Below are 7,669 nucleotides of genomic sequence, written 5' to 3'. Positions count from 1 at the left end.
TTGCTCGTGAGTATCTCATTAAATAAAGAAATTGAATAGGAAAAAAAAATTCTCCAGCTTTCCTAGCATCCATTCAGAAACTAAGGGCCAATAAGATGTCCAAATTTAACATAGCCGATTGTAATGAAGCATCTCTCTATCTCTCTCGCTTAAATTTTCCATAAAGAGAATCAACACTAACACCCACGTTCTGCTCCTCTATTTATCTGCCCTTTCACCCTCGTGTGCTATAGCTATCAATATTTTTGGGCCATTAGAATGTTGATTAATATTATAAGTTAACTCTCTCTCTCTCAAAAAAAATAAAAATAAAATTATAAGTTAACAAGAATCATAGTTTAGGAATTTGCACATATTAATTATACGATCTTTATATATAAAAGGTTTGTGTCCAAATCAAATGATCTATTAATGTATATTATTAAGATTCTAAGAGAAGATCACTTCACTCATAAGAAGATATGATGGAAATTAAATAGGATGCTTCGGTTTTAATTCTAGCTATTGACAAAAATAAAATAAAATAAAAAAGAGGAAAAAATATAGAATAAACTTTCTGCTTTCACTATTTACACAGTAGTTCTTCCGTAATATATGTAGGCTCCTTTGACAATCGGAAGGGGAAGACCTAGATGTGTCATTTTCGAGAGAAAGAACTTCCACTCAATATTAATTGTATTCAATCAAAGATCAAAGGATTTGGCCAAGAAGCAAAAAGAATCCGATCAACTAAAGACTGAGATGATATGTTAATTGGTAAATTTATTGGTCATTATAGTTGGCCATAAAGTAGAACAAGACTTCTCCATCCCTAACCTCTCATGAGATCATGAATAGGGATTTCTAAACAGAGAATATATATATATATATATATATATCACCAATTAAGTTAAGAAATGCTTGAATAAGTAACTGGTGGTAATTTCATGTTTTTACACAAAATGAGAATTTTTTTTTTTTTTTGGGTTTTGTGGATTGCATAAAGGGCGACAGTCCTCTTCTATCTCCTAGACTTCTTAAATCCCTAATAAAAACAGAGTTATCAAATAATATGTATTAACAATATAAAAAATTACTGTTTGCATTGAGTGAAATATATAAATTGACGAAGCATAAAATGAAAATAAATGGGCAATACCAGATTCACGGTGATTAATCTTACCACTTTCTTTTGGTGCTAAATATTAAAATCTAACAAAATGAAATGCCTACTTGAAATTCATAAGCGCCCAACAGACAGAGTACAACTATTAATTTGATTTAATTAGCGTGTATACTAAAACTATATTAATTTACCAAAGTGCATGTGAATATTGTAACTACATTAGAATTCATTCTTGAAAATCGACTTACAATGAGAAGGTGTCCAAGAGCTTATATACACATGATTAAGATTGTATTTAACCAATGCGAGATATATTATGAGATCGTAACATTCCACCACGCTTTTGAATCCGACATCCATGGCAATCCACTCTAAGACATTGACTTGGTAGTAGCACTTTCCCTTTTGGTAGTTTTACTTATCTATCAGTATTCAATAATTATTGAGACATCTGAAGACGTAAATTAAATAGTTGTTTTGAATTAAATTAATGTATTATTTACTCTCCTAATTCTCATATGTTACATATTTATTATGTATAATTCTCATATGTTATATATTTATTATGTAACTCTCATGATTCTCATAAGTTACATATTGATTATATAACTCTTCTAATTCTCATATATTACATATTGATTATGTAACTCTTCTAATTCTCATAAGTTATATATTGATATGTATTTATTGTATTATTGGCCTCATTCAACTATAAATAGGCTATTTTATTGTACAATTTCAATGAAGTGAAGGAAAGATATAACCAAGAGAAGGCTTTGACGTGTCGAGCCATAGGCTGAACCACCTTAATCTGTATTATATATATATATATATATACTTTAACAATAACTTAATATGACTTAACATGACTTGATGCTTATAAATCCGACGTCCTTGGTGATCCACTTTATGACACTAATTCGGTAGTAGCACTTTTCCTTCTGGTGGTTTCACTTATCAATATTCACTATTCAATGATTTAACATGACTCGAACCGTAACATAATGTTTGCTTTGATACCAATTATAATAAACTTTAAGTATAATTTGTCCTTAAAAATCGACTTGTAAAGAGATATACAAATGGTTAAAATCACACTTAAAACCAATGTAGGACACTTGAGAATATAACAAATATCGCTCGTATATTAACAATGGCATCTAGGTCTCAAATCACGCAAAGTGAAAAATACCAAATATTAGTGACTAAAAGACGTAAATATGTAGGTATATATGGTTTTTAGCTTAGTGCTTAAAGAAAATCAGAGTGGGAATTTCTTTAATTACACGCAAACTAATTTGCTAATCATTCATAATATTCGATCTTGGTACGAACATGGTCATATTAGTCCTTTAACCAAAGGGTTTAACATCAATTTTACAGCAAGATATCGAAAACAAGATCCGGGTAGCGGACAAAGAAGCAAAGTCTACCCGCATATTTGTCTCCCTTTTCTTTTACTCTTTGATTAAGAAAAGCAAAGTAGGCATTGAGAGATCATGTCGCTTATCTTTTCAAATTTTACATAATATTATGTGCACAAAACCTTTGCTATATTACACAATTAAACACTTTTTTTCCATACAATAAAGCACTCAAAAAATGAAGTAATTAAATGTTTACTGCTGTTAATTAATTTATTTACCACTAAAAATGGAAATATCAAATTAAATATATAGAAAAGTCACCCGGCCAGGTACCATTGACCGTGTCCGTACAATAATTTCAAGTCTCTCAACTTTATATGTTGCCCCTCATTTTGAGGACAGCATTTAATGGGAAACCACAACATTCACAAAACTTAGCCTGCACTCAAGTTTAGGTGATGAAACAAATCTGGGTTCTCCTCACTCCTCTCACTATACTTGATTACAATTTTGTTCCTTTCTGCAATATTTCTGTTAGCTTTTAAAGGTTTTATATGCCAGCCCATATATAATATATATGATGAGGAAGCTTTTATAAGATACACTACATATTCAACACCAGACCAGAATATATATGCAGAAAACCATTTAATTTCTGCATATTCCAGCTTATCATGCTAACAGGAGAAAAGGGTTTGATATAGAATATACTGGATTATTATATTTTATCAAAATGATTGCAGTAATAATGAGCAATATTGTAGAATTACTGGATTTAACTACGGTATTCAAGCTCTTATGGAATGTTTTTGGCTCTACAAGTAGAGTACAAAACAAGACAAGAGACAAAGAACCATTAATGAGATCCAGCAGGGGAGGTGTAATTGATGAGGAGCACCTTGTCTCTGATCACTGCATGACCCACTCTGGAAAACAGATGGAAAGGAAATAGTGAGTTTTTGTTAAGCTTTTGATTTAATTAGGAGCCTATTTAGAGGGTTCACGGGCTGCAAAATTTACTCTCTCTCTCTATATATAAGCAAAGCTATAGACTCCAGAAGCAATTATATCTATTGAACACTTTGAGTGAAACGATGTTGAAATTGATTTGTTTGTCACAGTATTTTCTTAATTACTTATGTATTTTCTTTAATTTTTAGGAGTTATTTAGCAAATTTTCTTATTCATGAGATTCAATTTTGTAATATTTTCTTTCTTTCCTTCTTTCATTATTTTAGATAGTTATTTTGATAAGTTTCCTAAATTAAAATTCAATCACAGTTTTCATTCTTATCTAAAAATAGGCAGGTATTTAACATCAAATTATCATTGTTATTAAATATGATATCTCAATTAAGAGAATTTCTCTTTTCTTGGGGAATTCCTGATTAACTCTTTTTTTTTTTTCCTAAAAAAATTAATTCCCGATTAACTTAGGTTAACGAGTTTGCCCTTGAATAATCCAATTTTTTTTTTTTTTTAATTTAATTTTTTATTTTTATTTTTAAAAAGGACAGCCTAAAAGCCAGAGAGGGCCTACACAAACAAACGCCTATAGGGAGGCAAAAATTGATAAGCAAAACTAAAAGATTACATCACTAAAATCACAAGACCCAAGTAGAAAGCGATTAACAAAATTCTAACCACAATTGAGAGAGAAACTATTTGCCTATAAAGTGGGAAACCATTCACCGAGTAAACTCTTCTGATCAGTTCCTATGAGCCCGAGGAATATTATTACATATATTCCAAAGATTAAACCAAATAATTTCTTAGAATGGACAGCAAACAAATTAAAAGATGGTCAATATATATTCTTCTCACCCAATCTACCGAAAACACTTTCATTTCTTGAAGTAAGCCAATGGCAACCAATCTATCTCGAGTATAATCTTCTTCTAATTGCAAACCATAAAATAAAAGAGTGGTGGGGAATTATTTTACCATGCCACACTAACTTGTTCTAGAACACCTTATGGTCACGGTCCAGCAAACTCTCCCAAACCTACTTAGCCGAAAAAATGAGAATTTAGGGGTGAAAAGGCGGGCGGTTATTAACTGCTTGCTAACCGCTCACCGCGCGCCTATATAAATAAATACATGAAACGACGTTGTTTTTGTGTTTAAATATATATAAAAATTTAGAAACGATGTCGTATATAGTAGAGTATTATCACATTACCATAGAAACAACATTTTTTTTTTTAATTTCTTTTAAAAGGTGGTTTGTTAACCGCCTAAGTGGTTAGCGGAGGCGGTTAGTGAATTTTACTGACCGCCTAGGTTAACCACATTTTCAGCCCAAGGGAATCATCAACCAAGACACCTTATTCTGAATAACGCCTCTAAGACCAAAAGTAACCTCAAGAGTTTTGATATCCCAAGAACTTTTGTATCTTAGAAGATAGAATTAACCTAACTAGAGCAACTAGAGTTACCATTATTAGAACATGGCAACATATGTTTCAACATAGCCATTTTATTCTACAACTCTAATATTAATTGTGCAATTAGCTTTCTTCAATTTTGAAGAAATAAAGGGAACTTCCAAATATCTCACAGGGAGTTTACCTTCCTAATACCTCAAACTATCCAACATTTGATAATGATTCATGATCATGACGGTCTCTACAACTCCACAAGTAAACAAATAGCTCTTATAAGGGTTAGTAGCCAACCTTGACATATACCTGATTCTCTTTCAAATGATGTTTGAACGCCTATTAAATACTGTTTTTTTTTTTTTTTTTCTTCGACCAATCCTTGTTATGTGGTACAAAGTTTCCTATGTCAAAAATATGAAAAAGATAAGGAATAGTGGAATACAAGAACAAGGCCCGTCACATTTTTTGTAGCTTGCTAATGAGTAATTAGCATTACTAGGTGGCTCCGATACCATTTATAATGAGTCAAGAAAAAACGTTAACCACATATGTGTTATTACCCAAAGACTAGTCAATTTAGAGTTTCTCTAGAATCACTTATAAAGTTAGTTTCACATAATAATTAGACAATGTGAGACTTAGTACTCATGACTATCTTTATAAATCACTCATTCTATATAAGCTACTTTTCATCTTCCCAATATAGGAATGAAGAGTTACAAGTCAACTCTAACCCGACCTACTTAATTAAACGGGCCAGACTCTTCAAACTTAGCCCACTAATTTGTTGGGTTGAATTCGTGTTTAACTTGCATATCGTGTCAAAAATTAGTAGCCTACTAAGGGGCAGTAGATGCTTAATTGTGTATTCTGTTCTATGGTTTGTGCAACTCTATCCACTTCTATAGACTCTGTATTAAGTGGGTTATGCAGGGGATTGGGGGGCAGTTTCCTCCTGTTCATTGTTTACTGGTGAACTCAAGGATTAACTTGACCTCACGCAACCGAACCCCGATAATAATAGAAATAGAAGGATTTGATATAATTGGAGTATAAAAAAGGGCTAGATTTTTATGAAAGCAAGGATCAGACAGAGACATAAATTATTGCGTACGTGTCTTGTATGTGTGGTCATAAATTGGCTTATTTTTTGATCTTATGGTCTGTGTTCACACTTCACAACGTACACTAGCAGGCTCTCATTGAAGCAAATGGAAGCTGATAAGTAATAAATAAAATTCATTTAACAAAACCATAGCTTATATTAATGCTTTGGTAAAAAAATAGTAGTATGAGTTAATAAAAAAACAAAAAAAGAAAAGGACATAGCATGCTTTCAGCTAGGTCCACACACGATGTCGGTCTAAAACCTAGTACATGGAAGGCATTGAATCCCCCCTACGTTTCCATTGGTTTAAAATCTCACATCAGTTTGATTTTCTGTCAGCTCAAAACATTTGAAATCATGGGTAATGACTATCCTCTTGCTTTGTGGTTGACAATGAAAAAAAGGTACGTAGTGGCTCCTCTCCTCCCTATAAGTATAAGCCTATGTGGCTATGTTTCCGTGCGGGAAAAAGTTTTCGCCAGTATGGTGCATGGGCCCTTGCCATGGCTAAGGCTAATCCCCCGGCTACATTCTTGACATGCTTTAATCATATTATTGGAGAGTATCTAGCTAGCTAGTTCATGCTCTTTCACCATTTATTTATTATAGTACATTTTTTTTTCCTTTCACCATTTATTTATTATAGTACATTTTTTTTCCTTTCGATAATCAATTAGAGGCTTTTCTGTTAAGTAACGTAACTATCCGCTACCACAGGGACCTCTGATAGTACGAGGATGACATTCAAAGAGAAAGAAAGAAAGAAAAAAACCTCTTGATGAAAGATTGCATAGAAAGTGCAAGTGTTGCTATAAGGGTACCCTACAAGTTGCAACCCACCGACATGACCTTGGATTTTGTTTCCAGTGCTTTTTATAGCAACGGCTGAGGTTTGCTTTTGAGTCAAATCAAAGTCGTTTTCAGTTTTCTTTTCTTTTGTATACTTGTCTTTTATCAAAATGAATCGAAATATATATCCAATTCCCGGTTTTCGATCCTCTCTATTCTATGCCTCCCCAAAAATAGCTCCATGTGAAAAGTCTATCATGCATGGGTTTCTTTCATTGTGGTCCTCAGCTAATAAGCTATAAAAAAACACGGAAGTTTTGTACACATTGATGTTGTGTATTCATCGAAATTACCTTTTAAGGCAATAAAGGTCGATCAGTGTTTGAACAGACTCCATTTGATGTGAAATGGTTCTGCTTCTCATTAACTCAGTATTGCGAATAACTGTGGACCAAGTCCATTTGGCAATTTCAGGTAGGTACAAATGTATGATGCCACATGCCTTCCTTATAAATTTTTGTACGACTGCCATACAATTTCAATATATTTATCATTTAACTGCACACAGAATGATTAATGCCGTCGGAGGCAGCTGGGAAATCAAGCTTTTGTGGATTAGGCTTAACTGGGAACATGATTTGAAACAACATTCATAAGTCTTGATGGAGTAACTGCTTATTTATTAAAAGGGTTATCTCTGTTACTTCTACTGTTGGTTCATTGTAAAGGGTCAGCAAATGTGCTTCAAAATCTGTGCTTAGTTAAAAGTGCCAACCCGTAAAGTGGGCATGGCCTTGGAGAAAGCTTGCCCGGGGACCCCCCCTATGTTTTATAGACCTCGCCATTGTCGTGCTTCTGCTGGTAGCTGTCATTGTCGTTGTTCTTGTTGTTAATGCAGCAAACGGTACAAAAACAA

This window comes from Corylus avellana, chromosome ca4, assembly GCF_901000735.1.
Source record: "Corylus avellana chromosome ca4, CavTom2PMs-1.0".
NCBI classification, from domain to species: domain Eukaryota; kingdom Viridiplantae; phylum Streptophyta; class Magnoliopsida; order Fagales; family Betulaceae; genus Corylus; species Corylus avellana.
Note: the sequence above shows the minus strand (reverse complement) of the source record.